At 41.1% G+C, this 18,386-nt stretch overlaps 2 protein-coding genes across 4 annotated transcripts in view; one reads left to right on the plus strand and one right to left on the minus strand.

Moving 5' to 3' along the window:
* Positions 1–18,386, minus strand: part of macrod1 (mono-ADP ribosylhydrolase 1) — a 229,202-nt gene that overhangs the window by 165,679 nt on the left and 45,137 nt on the right. The window lies entirely within an intron of this gene.
* flrt1b (fibronectin leucine rich transmembrane protein 1b) overlaps positions 1–18,386 on the plus strand; it is a 58,920-nt gene that overhangs the window by 36,027 nt on the left and 4,507 nt on the right. For both annotated transcript variants that reach the window (XM_089021303.1, XM_089021294.1), the window contains exon 2: positions 13,905–14,699. The gene's annotated coding sequence lies outside the window, so the exon portion shown is untranslated. The remainder of the gene's footprint in view (positions 1–13,904; positions 14,700–18,386) is intronic.

The raw sequence follows: 18,386 nt of genomic DNA on the forward strand, positions 1-18,386 counted from the left end.
AAATCGCTTAGCGTTTGCACCTTCATCAAAACAAACGCTACATGCAAATTGTTTTCTTCTTTAAGTGAGAATAACTGCGCTTGAGGCTGTTCGTTTTTCACGTGTGGAAAAAAAAAGCAGTGCATTTTGCTTTTTTTCCGCTGACGGTAGTGCCGAGAGGACACAAAATATTCTGGCTGTGTCCACTGGTTATGTCTGATGAGGGTAAATTAGAGCTCACAAGTCATTTTCTCTGTGTGTGTGTGTGTACGTGTTGGACTGTCACAGTAATGCTAGGGGGTTTTAGGGGTGGGGGAATAGTGCATTGCCTTGAGATCACTGCTGATTATCCTTGCTCAGCCGCTCCCCTCATCTCTCGCCTTCACTGGCCGCCTCCCGCTAAATGGAAGCTGTGTGTCTCCGCGTTAGAAAGCCGGTCACATCTTTCACACTTTTTTTTTAACTCCCTTAAGAATATCTCGCTCTCTCTCACCTCTACATTCCTGGTCGCTCCTTGTGATTTTTTTCGCACGGTGCCGCCCCGCCTTCAGGCCTTAACATGCATCCAACCTTCATTCTGTCCATGCCGACACCCTCCACTGACTGCGCTGGGCTGACAATACTTTAAAGGACAACCGACACCATTTTTTTATTTCCTAACTGACATCAGAAAAACGTTTTATAGCATCTTAAATAACCAAAACACATAGGCTGATATTATTAGTCAAATGTAAAACACTAATAAAAATGAGTTAAAGTGTCCCAAAACTACTTCAAAATGACCTCGGAAATGGCGAGTTTCAGAAGGTCCCGCCCCCTTGTTCGTGACATCACGCCAGGACGTCTTGCTTTGCTCTAGAATCAAATCAATGGCTTCAGACTCGGAGAAGTTTGCTTTCTTGTTACTCATCCAGTTATGAATATGATTCAAATAGTTCTGAAGAGGAAAGCATACATTTTTGCAATCGATTAAAGAAGTCCTTCCGTATCAATTCCAGCCGTCAGGACTCCAATGTAGCGTCCCAGAAAATGCACAAGATGGCGCCCAAGCTCCTTTGGAAATGGGCTGATTTGTCTGCTGGGAATTTGTGTCAACTAGTATCAAATAGGAGTCTTGGTGCAACACACAACGACTCACCATCGCGTTATTTATGTGTTTTCCTTCTAATTTCGCCATCAACACGGATCAACACGAAGTTTTCAGACCAAACAAAGTACCCAAAATGCATTGTGTGTCGCTTTCACGGTCAGGGGCGTTCCAGACGTGACGTCACGTCACATCAGGAATCATCACCAATTCGAAAACAAGACTTCCTGATTATTCAGTATGAGTCTTATAACGTAAAATATAGCTATATGCGGTGGAATCTTTGTAAAATACGCTCAGTAGAAGGGATTTGAAGTGATTTTACAAATTATGGACAGAACTTGTCCTTTAAATGTGTGTGTGTGTGTGTGTGTGTGTGTGTGTGTGTGTGTGTGTGTGTGTGTGTGTGTGTGTGTGTGTGTGTGTGTGTGTGTGTGTGTGTGTGTGTATGTGTACCAGTCTGTGTCTTCAAGCATGGATGAAATATGAGCTGCTAAATATGACTGCTGGGTTGTGTTCCAATGCCATGTAGTCACATCGCTCATGCATGGAAGAGTAGCGAATGCATTCGCAATGAAAAAGAAGTAGCAGTAGCTCCAAGCTTCCACGGCGGACATTGTTGTGCATCGCATTTGCGAGGCACTTGTCTTTTACCTCCTGACCTACCACACGCACATACGTGGAGGCAGGCCCCCCAGATTCAGGCTTCAGTGACTTTAAACCTCGCACAGTCTGACAGTAATTTCTGTCTCCAAATTACATTCCAATGGCATCATAAATCTGCGTCCTCCTCCTCCGCCTCTTTTCTTTCTCACCCCCCCCCCCCATCTTGCAGCCCCTGCCTCTCGATCTGGCCTCTTTCCTCCCAGGCTCTTCTTTCTGTCGTCCCCACCACCACCACCCCCATTCCCCATTTCACTCCAGCCAGACTTCATCTTTTCTGCATGCACCTTTGCAACCCCACCCTCCTTTCCCCTCCCTCCGTTTCCCCATCTCACACCCTCCTTCTCTTCCTTCCCAATCACTTGTTTTCTCATTCAACCCCCTCAACGCTCCTCCTTTCTGCCACCTGCTCCATAAATGAGAAACAGGGAGGCAGAGATGGGAATGTTACGTGTGCGGGTTAGTTAAACAGTCTCATGCACACATACAAGCATATAAATCCAGAGACGCTAACACACAAAGCAATAGTCAGGGGTAGGAATCAGCAAGTTACTTGCGATATAGTGGAGCTCTATTACTATCGTGTACTGTATTAGTAGAAAATATGTAAATTGTTTCATCGTGCGGATATTAATTCACTGTTATTTTTCTAGAGCGTCCTAATTGCCTAGGTGTGAAGTCTTGTGCGTTTTTTCCCATTTTCATTTCAGACAACTGGAACAGAATGTTCTTCCGTGTAGATACCGCGATACCTCGGTTTTCGACCATAATCCGTTTCAGAAACCTGTTCAAAAACTGATTTGTTCAAAAACCGAAACAGCACTTTCCATTAAAATCAATGTCAAAAATCGTAATCCGTTCAAAGTCTAGAAAACAACTTTTTAACTATTTCATCGCATAAACCGGATAAAAACTTAATAATAGAGCAGGTCATGTGTAAAATTCTAGAAAAACAAACTTTTATTTTCACCAATTTTTAACATCAACATTAACATCAGTACATAAAAATATCTCTATCTTTCTGCCACGGGGCGTGTTGGCACCTATCCCAGCTGTCTTTGGGCACACTAACTTTTCAAACCATCCTCTGCTTGCTTTAAAATCATACTAGTCAGGAGATCTTAACCAAATATGTCAGCATTTTCGCAAAAATAAAACAACAACAATATTAATGCATCGGTCACAATGAGACAATGAGGAAGACGTGACATAAGGAAGTGACGTATAAGGAAGCGGAGGATAGTTGAGTGATGCATTCAGATGCACTCAGTTTGGTTGAGAACCAAATTTCGGTTGTATACCGGGGCATAAAAAATATGAAATTTTTGGTTGAAAACCGAATGGGATGAGAACCGAGACGTTCGAAAACCGAGGTTTGACTGTACAGTGAGACCTCAACTTACGAACACCTTATATTACAAACTTTTCATCTTACGAACGGCAAATTTATGAAAATTAAAACTTATGATAAGCACTATTTTCATATTACACACCCACCATGGCTGGTCCATCAAGCGTCGTGTGCTTATTTAGTTGAAAAGTATATTTTATGGAAACACGGGAATGGATTATTCCCATTTTAATGGTTTCTTATGGGGAATTGTTTTTTGAGATACACACTTTTCGCCTTACACACTCTGTCTGGGAACCAATTAAGTTCGTAAGTTGAGGTCTCACTGTACTTGATTAAAGCAGTTTATTCAGACATAGCACAATATGCTTGTGGTGAGTACGCAGTGGCGGGCCGTGCATGTCACTCCTGGGCCTTCAGTCATACTACGTCTGAATCAAACAGCTGCGAGTGTGGTGTGATATTACGACACGTCCACTAGAGGGTGGCGTTGGCCATGAAATAACTTGTAACTTGATGAAACTTAAGAAATACTGTAAGTAAACTGTTCGAATGTTTACCATGAACGTGTGGATTCATAATAACCTCATAAAACTGCAATATTGTTTGCTATTTTTGCTGGCTTCGCAGCTGTACAACCTTTCTTAATGATGTCCATCTATTCTTGAAAAGTCTGTCATGAAAATGGCTTGAACAGTCTATCTGCAACCAAATCCATTTCCTCAGCCATTGTGGATTGACAAAACCGCTATTAAATCAACACAATATATTTGCTTATCCAGCTAGCTTTGGCTAATATGCTTTTATCAGCGACTAGTAATACTATGATTGGCTAGTCACTAGCCATTCATGTGACTAGCCAATCATAGTTTGAGAAAACTCAGACGTTTCAAGCGCCTTCCATCAGGCCTTCGGTTGCCAACTCGAACTATGATTGGTTAAAGCAACAGTTTCATCGACTTATTATTTCATGCTCCAGGGCCTGCAGAACTGATTGTGAAGGCGTCCAGGTAGATTTCTGACCCGTGTAACAAATGATGGCTGAAATGTGATTGGTTAAATGCTTAAATCCGAAAACACACAATGACATAAATATCATTTGAAATAATAATCATCATCATAACATCATCATAATAATAATAATACGTTTCATTTATAAGCGCCTTTCAAAACTCTCAAAGTCACTTGACAGTCCCAGGATAAGTTTTTCTGTGGATGAGCAGCGTTCACTCAACCCGGAACTAACTCAAACAGCTAAGCTAGCTAGCCAGCTACATAGCTAATAGATACATTTGTTGATGTTTGTTAACATAATATGAGGGTTAAGAACAGTCATGGAGGATAAGAGCAAAGCATTGTCATCAAATGGTGAGTAGTTTTACTGTCGGTGACTCCAGCGCCTTGCAAAAGTATTCTGCCCCTATATATATATATATATTTAAATTTTTTTGTCAAGAATTGACAAGTGAGACACAATTTTAAAGTGGAACACAATTTATTGGATAGGTGTTAGAATGGCCAAGTCAAAGTCCAGACCTGAATCCAATTGAGAATGTGGAAAGAGCTGAATGAAGACTTCTGTTCACAAACACTGTCCATCCAAACTCACTGAGCTTGAGCTGTTTTGCAAGGAAGAATGGGCAAGAATGTCAGTCTCTCGATGTGTGAATCTGATGGAAACATACCCCAAGCAACTTGCAGCTGGAATTGGAGCAAAAAGTATTCACGCAAGGGAGCCGAATAAGATTGCATGCCCCACTTTTCAGTTCTGAAATGTGGCGAAGGGTTGCAAGATTCAAGGGGGCCAAATACTTGCAAGGCTCTGTATTGGATTGGATTTGCCTTTATTGGTCTCGCAGTGGAGAAATTTACATTTCACAGCAGCAAAGTTATGAAAGAAATGAAAGTAGAAAAGCAAAACATAGGAGCTATCCTGTATTATCCTTGCTGTCATTGCCTTTTTATCGAGCATCATCATCATCATCATCTTTATTAAGGTCATAGAGTTGCTTGTTCTGTAGCCACAAGGGGACAAATAGTGTCTTATTGTGCCGGTCCCAAGCCCAGAAAAATACAAAGAGAGGTTTGTATTAGGAAGCGCATCTGACGTAAAAGCTTGGCCAAAACACATGGGAAAATGGAGGAGAATGATTCACTGTGGTGAACCCTTGAAGGGAAAAGCCGAAAGGAAAAGAAGTTTAATAACCATGTCGTGAACATGAGATTTATTTTACATGAAGCATACCTAATTGCAGAATTAGAATAAATTGATTCAAAATACACTTCGCCAGTGCAATGAAAGGCGCATTAATCTAATTAACCTCTTTTTATAAGGGCAAAGTTCCAACCTGAATATTTTATAATAAATAGCTTTTAAACGAAATTACAAGTGCACATTTATGCAAGACCATAACGTGACGAAAGCGTGTTAATTGAAATCAGTATAATGAATATTTTAATGACGGATACATGCACTTCATTTCCCCCCCGCGTGTACCGCCGCAATTGAAACACGTTCAAATGCGCACGATATGACTTATACACGCGCACACGAGTGAGCACAAACTGATGTCTGCAAGACGAGCATCTGTGCTGCACACACAGACTTTGCTAAACTGCAAGCACGCGTTTAAATGCACACGCATGTGCGCAGTGAGCACACAAGGCCAATTTTAATGAGAGTGTTCATTTTAAGACATGACGCTTCCAGGTGAAATAATTGCCCGGCATTTGGTCCCGCCGGCTGCTCGGATTGCTCTCGAGCCGCTCATCTTTATGGGCCTTGCCGGGCCGCGATTGCCCCACCCATCACCCCGACTGCCTTTCTTAACTGCCGCTCGGTTGCGGACGGCGGCCGCCGTTATATGCATAAGCACACATTGTAGACACCGATTTGTGCATTAATACTAAAAACACACAGACGCTAGGCGAGCCAAAGGTCCGGGAGAGAACAATAGACCCGGCTGACGATGAGGCTCCGAGGAATTCTCCTCCCCGTTTTAATATTCAGCAGAGCGAGTGTGGAGAGAGTGTGTGTCAGCGGGGACGCGTGCTCATCAACCTCGCTAACGCCGAGGTTAGACAGCCCCATGATTACAAAGTGCTCACAATTCGGTCCCACTATTAATCCCGAGCTCATACTCCCCTCACTTGCTTTCTCCTCGCTCCCCTGCAGAGCGAGCACACTGCCAAGTATCACAGCTGTCATTTTTCTTTTGCTCTCTATTTTTTTCTCAAGAGCCTGATGGAGCAAAGCTTTGATGGAAATTCAGTTCTGACACAGTTAATTTTTCCGACATTGTCTGAATTTGTTTGAATGAATGAATTTGTTTAAAAACGGTGTTAATGCAAATAGGAGGTTATCTTCGATTTTTTTAACACATCAAGCATTTCAGCTGCAACGCATTGATTCACCCTCTCTCCAGATCCACTTCCTGTTTACAAAGCCTCTTAATTCATTCTTTTTAAATTTAATTAATTTATTTTTGGTGGGAATGGGGGGTGGGGATGAACGTTTTCTTGATGCCTCTGCTTTCTGTGCAACCTCGATCCGATGTCGGTCCTCTGGCGTGAGTCGATGGAATGCAAACATAACTGAACCACATCTGTAGAGATACACATTCGCACATGGCCTTCTAACACTGAACCGTGAATGCCGCCGGCGTGTGTTTTTCCGCGTATGTTTCCCCCCCAAAACATAATTCTGAAATGATTGCTCAATTTACAGTTTATACGTTTTTTTGTTGAGGACACACCTGGCGAAATGTGTTTTTTTCTAAATAAATCTTTCTGTCCACGTTTTCATTTTGCACCTTTAGAAACACATTGTGACATTCAGTGTATTAGCTAACTAAGTATCTAGCTAGCTCACTATTATCTATAAAGCTATCTAAGTGGCTAGCTATCTAGCTATCTAAGTGGCTAGCTATCTATCTGTTGGCTATCTATTAGCTGGCTAGCTAGCTTTCTATCTATTTACTTCCAGGTTCAGTGAACGCTGGCGCGTGTGGCTGCCGCTGCTTACCCACAGAAAAAAATATCCTATTACTGTAGTGACCTTGAGAGAGGCGCTTATAAATGAAATGTATTATTATTATTATTATTATTATTATTATTCGTTAGAACGGCAGATAAAATCATTGGCACCGCCCTACCCACTCTCGAGGACTTGCACACTGCAAGAATCGAAACAAGGGTGCGGAAAATCCTACTGGACCCTCCGCACCCTGCCCACCACCTTTTCCAGCGACTCCCCTCAGGCAGGCGCTACTGATCCATGCGGACCAAATCCAGCAGACATTTAAACAGCTTCTTCCCCCAAGCCATTAACTCTATAAACAGTAAGCCAAATATAACTGTATCGTGCCTCTTTGCAATTTCATGATGATGATGATGATACAAGTGCAGCGTGTTCTACCAGAGACAAATTCCTTGTGTGTTCAACATACTTGGCCAAAAAATATTATTCTAATTCTGACTCTCCAAAATATGTATTCGCCCCAGCCATGCTGTCAATGTTCTTCTGTGAGAATTTTAGCTTCACATGTACTCAGTATTGTGTCAGGCAAAGAAAGAGGAAACAAAATGGATGGTCGAAAGCACGATGAATGTCACATAGTGCAAGTAGGTTACATGGACTGTCACACACAAGGAGAGTGATTTGTGTCCCTCTCAGCAATGAGATGCTCTCTTTTATGCAGGACAAAACAAGTTAAACAAAGGAGTGATGGGCCAGGGTGACCCATGATGACTGGATGATATTGCCGGCGATACTTGTAAAAAAAAAAAAAAAAATAGCCCAAAGGCATTTTTTTAATTTTCCTCCAATAGCTCAGTAAAATCCATGTGAATCAATGACAAAATGCATCTTTATTTTTCAAACGAGGCTATCATTGTTTGCTGCATTTTAATATCAGGACAACTGACAAAAGCAGTCTTCATGTAATATCTCAAATGACTTCAGTCCAATCAAGAACCAATCTGGCTTTTTTTTGGTCAAAAGGTGAATACAAATATTTGCCTTTAATTCTGTAGATGATATTAGTTCATTTCTTTGAAAAAGAACCTGATTTCACCTTTTCCTCTCGACCGCAAGAGGAAAGATTTATAGATGAGCGTTGTCTGATAACGTGCAAGATAGCTTCTCCAAAAGCCTTGAGTTACCACTTACACTGTGATGTGACACCAAAGTGTCAGAGAATCTTCCCAGTGTTTTTGCCACTTTTGGGTACAAGTTGTTTTCACTTCTCCTCAGATTCCGAGCGTTTACCTCCCAAATCCAGTGTCTGATTCACGCTGCCTAAAGCGGCGCATATTATCTGGCACAAATTTGACTTTTCATTCCTTTTCATGCATGGCAAATGAAGGTCATTAGAAGCCCACAGTGATCATTTATACAGTGCATGATCGAAGGTCATTCGAGAATAGTGGTCAACCTTCAATCAGTATGGATTTTGAGAAAACATTTCTAGCAAATAAAGCGATGAAAAGGTTTCTTCAGCTATATATATATATATATATACAGTAAAGTCTTGTTATATCGATATTCAAGGGAGTCCGAAAAAATATCGATATAACCGGGACTATCGATATATCCGACCCTGTTTGCATGTAATTTTCTCCGTGCGTGCATAGAAATAGTATCGATATAACCGGGACTATCGATATATCCGATATCGATATAACGAGACTTTACTATATATATATATATATATATATATATATATATATATATATATATATATATATATATATATATATATATATATATATATATATATCCCTAATGGACTGCTTTGAAAGGTCCTTGGAGGGAGCAGTGGACAACTCCTTGAAGCTCATCTGATGACTTCTTTTGTTTTGTCTAATTATGTTCTATGACTGGCCCTGATTGCCCCATTCGCTCTGGTATCACCTCATCAGCATGCCTAAGCCTACGTGGTAACGATCGAAGAAGTCTGTTGTAAGCACGATCCAAATTGAACCTTAAATTGACCTCAAAGCAGAGGTCTGGCACCGCCACCTCTGTCCATTCGAGATATATTTCGGGCCAGAGCTACCAGCAAAACTTTTAGTTCGCTGACGAAGCTCTTCGGATGAGAGGGAAAACATCCGACACCTTCAAAGAAGTACAGATGACGGCTGAAGAAACCTTTCAATCGATGGACCACTCATGTACGATTGAGAGCTTACACAAACATATAGCAAATAAAGCAAAAAAAAATCTACTGAGAAATAATTTAACAGTGCAGGTCAGTTTACAGTGGGGATAGTATCGTATCATATTGTAATCTGGACTCTGGCACTGCTGTGGAGATTTAACATGTTCTATTCACTTCCTCCCACACTCTGAAAACATGTTTTTAGGTTACTTCCAGACTCTAAACACTCCACGGGTGTGAGTTTGTAATAAATACTATCAAGAAGGTGACACTGGTCAAATAACTCACACATTCAGTACATTCACAACTATCACACAAGTGTAAATGGAGCAACCCACAGGTAATAATGAAAAACTCGTGGGTGAATATGAGGCTGGAGCCTCGTGTAGATGCTCGGCATGGGCCTGTATCAGAGTCTGACGGTGTGACACCTGCGACCAGAAATGTTGCTGTTTCATGGCATTGCGGTTTTGCTATTTTTTGGGGGGGAATAATAAAGGGTCTTATTTTGAAATGTGTGTATAAAGACAAGAAAAACTACATGCACGCTGTCAAAATGAGTAGCTAGTTATCTGGTCTTTTCCACATTGTAAAAGTAGCATTTGGATTGGATTGGATTGGTTTGGATTGGATGCACGCAGTGGAGAATTTTACATTCCACAGCAGCAAAGTTATGAAAGGAAGAGGAAAGGAAAGAAAGAAGTAGAAAAACAAAATACAGGAGCTGCTGTAAAGGCAGCCACTCTCGTGGTGCCAAAAAACAAACAAATAACATGACAACACAAAGACACAGAGAGTCATTCATTCTTCAGCATTTGCTGTACCCTCTTCGTGACATGAAGCAGTTCTAGATGAAAGAGGAGAGGATCAAAGCGTCCTTTTCAGCAGTGGATCAGGGACATCATGGTGGAATGTGCACATCTACTACAAGCTAAATCTTGAAATCAAACACGCAGCTGTAGCATCCATTGACAAATGCAAATTTCCCCATTGTGGGACGAATAAAGGTTTTCTGATTCTGAAAAGAAATTTGAACAGAAAGAGCTGATGTTAGCCATCCGAGTGAGCTTTCTATCTGCCTTGGTTTCAAGACTATACAATACAATACTTCTTCTTTTCCTTTTGGCTTTTCCCTTCAAGGGGTCGCCACAGCGAATCAGTGTCCTCCATCTTCAGAGGTTTCATTTCCGTGTTTGTTTTGGCTAAGCTTTTACGTTGGATGCCCTTCCTGACACAACAATACAATACAATACAATACATATTGATTTATATAGCACTTTAACAACTGAAGCTGCAACAATGCGCTTATCATGGACTGCTATCATATACAGGAAATAAAGCAGTCACAAAGATAGTAGAAAGTGTGGGGAGTGAAACCGAGATCGCGACAGAATCAGTGAGGGGGCTATCCGAGTGTTCAGTGGAAGGTAATTCCAGAGAGTGGGACTAGCAACGGAAAAGGCTTGATCCCCTCTGAGCTTTCGTTTAGTTTTTGGCACATTTAATAATATCTGGTAAGCAGTCCTGAGGCGTCGGGAAGGTGTGTAGGGGTGGATGAGCTCGGAGAGGTAAGGAGGAGCAAGGCCATTTCAAGATTTGAAGACAAATAATAAGATCTTGTGAATAACTCTAAAATGAATAGGGAACCAGCGAAGGGATGCCAGAGTAGAAGTTATGTGCTCCCTCTTAGGAGTACCAGTTAAGGGGCGAGCAGCAGCATTGTGGACTCGAGTATTTGTTTTATCTATTGTAGTAATGCCAACTTCCGTGGCTAGATGCTAGCATTACTTTCAAGACAACGTTGCAAACCATTTTTATAATCGATGAATCTGTCTTTTTTTGGCGGTTGCGGGCATTGAATAATCAATCAATCCTATCCCTTTATTGAAATTGCGCAAAAAATGCACAAAAGATGATGATTAGTTCCAGATTTGGTTCCTGATGTTCAAAAATGAGCAAACATGGTGTGTGTGTGTGTGTGTGTGTGTGTGTGTGTGTGTGTGTGTGTGTGTGTGTGTGTGTGTGTGTGTGTGTGTGTGTGTGTGTGTGTGTGTGTGTGTGTTTTTTTTAAACTGAATCACGATACTGTAATCTGCCTGCTTTTATGGAGGACTACAAAAATAAGACACAGTATTTACTGTTCAACGGCTGAAAATCAAAGATTTGGACACATTAAAGTTAAATGGGGACTCCAAATGATGAATCAAGCAAAACAGTTGTTGATTAATATGAGTGATAGGTGGCGCTCTCGTAGATTTGATATGATATATTTTTGTATGAGTTTCATTGGTCAATACTACCACACGTATCTTTGCAATATTTGTATACTCTTTGATACCACGGTACCCCTTCCAAAAAATAAATCCCCAAAAAGCTGACGATTCATACCAGTAACGTCAAATCCCGAACCTATTTTCACTCTTTGAGATTCACCTGGCATTTAAAGTACATCAGGAGATTGAGTTGTTTCAAGTAGTGATTTGGAAGATTGATGGAGGAGAACTCAGATGGACTTGTCAGTGCGTAATGCAGAAGAGGTGCAAAGCAGCAAGCTCCATCTGTGATTATTGACATCATTTCACTACTCCCAAAGCCAGTCAACAAGCGGATGTGCTTTGCAGACTACACTTGTTTTGCATTCCGTTTCACGTCAAGCGGGTTTCCATGACACACGGTCACTGTGCTCTGTGCATACAGAGCAAATCTGCTTACAATGCCACTAATTAGTTCTCTGCTCCGGTTTATTGGATAAAAAAAAGCCAATTTACCACGTCACGCACAACCCTAACTACTCCTGTAATCAGTACAGTCATTTTACCATGTTCCTTTTTATTTGAGGCAGCAACAAGCATTGGGTTCAAGGATGAAAACATTTCCGGAAATACTCGGGGTGACCAAGATTCTCTGAGCACGTCTATCCTTTAAAAATGAAAACGAGAACAGCTTTATTTGTCTCGATTTGCGTTGAGGCAAACGGCACAATAATGTCCCGGTTGGTTATGTCGTCTACTTATACCGGGATGGAGTGAACAGGCGAGCGAGCGCAGCGGAGCAGTTAATGGCCTTGATGAGTTGAGGTCTCTGTACACTCTGTATTACTGATGAAGACTTTGTCTTGGTAAAGCCAGTGTTCATCTGGGAGCTTCACTCCCCACTCAAGGAACACACACTTAGTGAGTGGTGCTTAATGAAACCTTTGCTTTGTTTAAATGTAATAAATAAATAAACAAATAAATAAGGCACACAGGGATATATACATGGATTCCTTCACAAATTGCTTGCACACACTGGGAATTATGTGCTGCATAGATAAAGGCTTGACCTTCAAGAACTATTTTCACAGTGGACTTCATTTCAACAATAGTTAATCAGAAGGGGAGAATTATTGGTCCTGTGGTCTTTAGGTACGGTTAATAGAGAATAGACAAAATAGAAGTTATCATATTTAAAAGTTTCATGCTTAGAAGGCCCACAATGGAAGCACAGAAAATCTGGGGTCAATTTGAGGTGAACAGAGACACCCTGTTAAACTGTCATCTTCATGGAGGATATCTGGTCTTGGACTAATTTACGACTCGACTCGCTAAACTCCTTCACAGGAAGAGGTCATCAGACGAATTACAAATCTATCAGTTCATGAAAAGGACAACATATTAAAATGTCTATGTTCCGTTGTTTTATAGTTGTTGGTGCTTGGGACGTCCAGGGGTGTGGTATTTAAAACAAGAAGACTATGTTTTACTCATGTGTCACTCAAATTTGCATATACTCTCAATTAATAGCTTGGCAGAGGGCTGCAGAGGATGGCCGTCGGTCATGAATGGCTCCATCCGCTGCCGGAAAATCTTCCTGTGTTCGAGCCTCTGTTCACCGTGTCCGACCGACTATCTCTGACAATGGTTAATTGTTTTAAGAATGAAACTGCTGGCATTCGGACACTGAAACAAAAGCCTGTGTTTTCCCTTTTGTCCTCACTTTACGTGGCATCTATAGCAATGTCTTGAGTTTTGATATTTTCCATAACTGACGAGAAAAGTAAATCCAGTCCCATTAGCGTTTTTTCATGTTGGTTTTAGACAAGTTGAAGACTGCATTGCTGCTTTGGCAATGTGAAAGGATGATGTTGGTAATTTGGAACCTAATTTGTGCAAGATGCACTGCACTATTAGCGGCAAGTGACTTGGAGTGCAAGCAGGCATCCTATCATTTAATGAGTGTCATGAGCTAGAAATATTGAGAGCTCCTGTGTCCAACAGTTTTAGTTTCATCTCCCCCTAAACTGCAGTTAATGAACTGGCCCAGAACCAATGCAAAAGGCTGACATTTATGCATCCTCATCACAAAGGCCCTTCTCACTAATTAAATTTGATTCACTCAGACGTTCTCTTGGTTGGGCTCTTTTCAGGCTGAACTGCAAACAAGACTTCAAATAATACTTGTAATCTTGTTTGTAGTGCTTTTCAAACAAATACATACACATACCTATGCATCACACACACTGTTGAGAAGGATTGGGATTAACAATACTGAATGACTAATTCCCTGACTGATTCCGATCATTGACTACATTAATTAAACGTATGTTTGGAACTAGAATTATAACATACTTTACAGTCATTTCAAATAAGAAATGTAAATTGTGTACTCTTCTGTGTCCTTCCAGGCAACACAACAAGCTGCAAGAGCAAGCATCAGTGAACTGCACATTCAGCACATCAGGAAGAACAGTTCTACAAACCTGTGGATGGATTTTTTACTCTGGACTGAACTTTACTCAATGCCCTGAATAAAGTGAACTTGTTTTAAGGACGAGGCAGAAACTGAAGGAAGGCATTGAAAAATCCGCAGAAGACTTCGTTTTAGATTGAATTTCCTCCTAGTGGATTTTTGAGGGACATTTGAGGGACACCAGAGGACACCTTAAAGTTTGGTCCAAATGTGTTTTTTTTAGCATGATCTGCTGCTAACATGACCATCCTGGAATGTCTTTGACTTCAGAAAAGGACCTTAGAGCCTAACGTCTGACTTGGGACTGTCTGGCTAACCTGTCGCTTTTTGGTGTTGCCAAAGTGTTTTCTGAATTAGGCTTGTGGACGCCTGATGACGATGACTTGAGTTGGCAGGCCTAGCATCCCCCTTATTCGCAGATAGACTGAGAGAGCCCGGCAGTATGAAAACACAGCTCAGTAATGTGGTGGCCCAAAGCCATGCGGGTGTTGCTACTGAAGCCCTTGAGTAAAGACTATCATTATCCCTATCATCATTTGTCCAAGCTGAAGAAGATTTCACGGCCTCAAGGAACGAGACTATATATCTGAACGGCTCAAGGAAGACAGGGCACCAAACCCACTGCAGCGACATCCTGTCGCCCAAACAAAACCAACTATAATTCCTTTCAACCAGTTTCTCACAGAAAAATACATAACTGCGGCAGAAGTTAAAGGCACCGACCAAACAGGTTAGCAAGCACTATGAAATCATACCAAAGGTCGATAAGTCCACTTTCGCACACATTTGATCACTGTCTCACGCACACACACTGTCTTGTTTTCGACTAAAAAGGGCTTTCTTTATCTTGAAAGTGATTCCATCCATCCACTTTGTAAGTGGGATGCCGCAGCGATGACATTTACAGGTCTGACTCTCCATGAAAATGTGAATGGTTTTGGAATGTGGACAGAAACTGGAAGAAAAGAAGATGAATTGCAATGTAAGAAATACAAAAAACAGACAGAATGTTGCCCATTCATTTTCTAAGCTGCTTTCAACTGGTTGCCAGTCAATTCAAAAGAGATATTGAGATGCAGTAATGCACCCCCTAATAAAAAAGATATATGAAACAATTCCCATTCAGGTCCTTCTGATAAATTAGGAAAATGAAACTCAACAAAATATTAGATATTAGGGCCAAATAAATGAGCTATAAATAATTGATTGATCAATACTGAGTATGTGTAATTCAACAGTTGAAGGGTGAAATGTGAGAAGATATCCAAGTGGTAAAATGGCCTGTAACCGGACAGTGAAAACAAATATTGGATTGGATATGCCTTTATTAGTCTCACAGTGGAGAAATTTACATTTCACAGCAGCAAAGTGATGAAAGTGGTGAAATATGAGGGGGAGGGATGTATTTGCAAAACAATTCCGAGGCTCATTATGAGGATGTGGCACCAAACTTGGAAAAAGCTCAAAAAGGAGACATCTTATAGTGTTGAGTCAAAGCATATGCTTATTGATATTCGTAGACCGTTCCCAATATGTTTTTCTCATTGCTGAGTCCCTTTTGTGCCCATGTGTTCCTTTTAAATTCTGGCAACGCTCAGAATGCTGAAATGTAAACTGAAAATTCAATGCAGAGAAAACCCAAAGAAAGAAAAGAAAAACTGGGTCCAGCCCAAATCACATGTCACGCAGTGTGTTTCTTAACTACTGCGTACAAACGTGTGGCGGACCATGAGTGGGGATTTAGTGAACTAATCGTCCTCTGACATGGACACATCATGGTACAATATACAGTAATGTATGAAAAAAACTGTTATATGACAATGGTCATGTTCATACTGCATAGTGTGACACCCAATTCTCATTTTTTGCTAAATTGGCTCGTTTTATGTACTCGTTCACATTACAAAAACGAATGTGATATAAAATGTAAACATCTGTGATGTGATGCGCACGCACACCTAGCACGTCAAGTGACTCTCGGCACGGTGTTTATGAAAGTAAATATGGTCCTATGTGTAGAGTGTCGTCACAGATCGACAGAGGAGCAAGTCGAGAGGCGGTAGAAATATTTGGGGGAAATGAGACAATGCTTTTCGATCTCTTTGTTTCATGGAGACATCTACTAAAGTCGACATCAGGTCCTTTCCGGTTGTAACAGATGAACGGTCTGCATGGATGAATTACTCCTATCACCACAAAGGTTTATGCTTTATGTTTCAAATCATATTAAATTAAAGTCAAATATAAAGGCAACACTGTGGGTGAAAACAAGTATGCAGATTCACGTACGATTGTCAAGTATGCCAGACAATAATTTTTCCCCTCCTACGTGGTGCCCATACTGGGTGCGGTGAATAAGATAAATGAGATTCCTCAGTTATGGCAGTGGTTCTTAAACTGGGTTCAATCGAACCCGAGGGGTTCGGTGAGTAAGTCTCAGGAGTTCGGTGGATCCTCCGCCGCAGAGGTCCACTCCTCAGTCTAGTCTGCAGTTAGTGGGCACAGTCATTGAAAGAAGGATTCGGTGAATGAGCAGATGAAACTGGTGGGGTTCGGTGCCCCAACAAGATTGAGAACCACTGAGTTATGCCCCATGTTTGTCCGTGCCTGTGACCACCCCAATGCATCTAACCAGTGTGGTGTTTTGTCACCCTAGCCACCCTTCTGAAAAATTCTCGCTACGCTCCTGCACATCAACTACCCACAATCACTCATAGTAATGATGAGTTTCTTTCTTACAGTTCTTTCCAGTCGTTTCTCCTCTCTTCATGTGACTGACAGAGCTGCCATCCATCTGCCTCCTTTCCGCATTTCAATTCGTCCCTTCTCATCTACCACAAACCCCCAACCCACCCCTTTGTCTGTTCTATTGTTGCCTTGTCTTGTTCGCTTTGCATGGATTTTGACTGCAGCTAAGGGGCAAGTTTGCATCTCGCAAGTTGGAGTTTGTATACTAGCACATGCATGCAGGCGCATTTGCACAGAAAGGAAAGGGGGGAAACATACTTGCCAGAAGAGGATTTGTTTATCAAATGTGCTGTCAAATCATATAAAAAGACATATCCAACACAAGGTAAAAGAAAATGAAAGGACTCAAATGAGGCGAGGACACTCTGTAATCAACACAACTTTCACCACTGTATGTTATTCATGTCTATAAATAGTTTACTCACTGCGAGTGGAATTGAGAGCAGATAATTATATGTTTTTCATGTTATGTATAGTCGTGCTCACTTGCGCACATCATAAAACAATAATATAGGACCACAGTCATGTTGCATGACATTTCAAGATATTTCAGGCAAGAATAATTCACCGACATTTCACAAACAAGAGAGAAACTAAGACAAAATGTGCATTATGCATGCCAGGGTTCATTGAGAAAATAGTATGTGAAAGCTTGATGATAACTTCCTTAGTTTGAGTGAGCATTTCTCCAATGGCGATGCAATTCTGTATTTTGACTGCTCCTTTTCACTGCGGGGTTTGATGTAGTGCCGGGACACCAAGGTCATTACGTCTATTGTCTTCACAGCTATCAACAGAACTGCGTGCCATTAATCGGATTTGCTCTTCCCAATCATTTCCCCATTTTAGTTTCATGTCATTTTCTCCATTTCGGTTAATCTCAGTCACTGTCAAATTTTCTCCATCCTTGTCATCCATTTGGTTTCCCTGATTCTTGTAATCTTTTTCAGGAAATCACTCCATCTCACATCTCTCGCTGTGTTAAATTGCCCATTGGTCTTGTGCTTGGTTGCTCTGACCCACATAATAACGGACAGTTTCTTTGTATGTGTGTATGCTTTGTGATTCAATCTCAAGAGTAACTACTCAAGTAAGTAGAAAAACTTTACATCCATTAATAGTTGACTCCATTTATGTCAAGCGATTCAAGAAAGGCAGCTCACCAATACGAGCGCCTTGAAAAAAAATCATATTTTAATCGTGTTTTGGGCGTTCAGATGTATGAACATTTCTCTCTCTGTTACTGAAAATGCCACTATTAGCTATTTCCTTTGTTTGACTGGAGAGCCTAATTTGCGGCTTCCACATCATAGTATTTTATTATTACACCCACTTGAAATTATTAGCCATCCAGTATACTGTAATACCCTTATGTATAAGAGAGCCACAGTATCCAATGCACTTTTCAGACGTTTCTTGAATGCCGGCAGAATAGTAAAAAGATAAATTCGAACACTCACTCACACAAACTGCTTTCAGGCAGATCTCACGCTCAGATGCAGGTGATCCTACGCAGACTCATTGACGTCACACGACACTTAAAGCCGCATTCCTAACGCGGGTACGACAATACACAGTGTTTTCTACACAGCTTACGCACTTAAGCTCGGTGGTGTTTAAAATAAGAAAGTTTGTAATTCAGTGTTTCTACCGACATTTAGATGTGTTT

Source organism: Hippocampus bargibanti, linkage group LG02, assembly GCF_051943395.1.
Source record: "Hippocampus bargibanti isolate YZ-2025 linkage group LG02, ASM5194339v1, whole genome shotgun sequence".
Lineage (NCBI taxonomy): Eukaryota > Metazoa > Chordata > Actinopteri > Syngnathiformes > Syngnathidae > Hippocampus > Hippocampus bargibanti.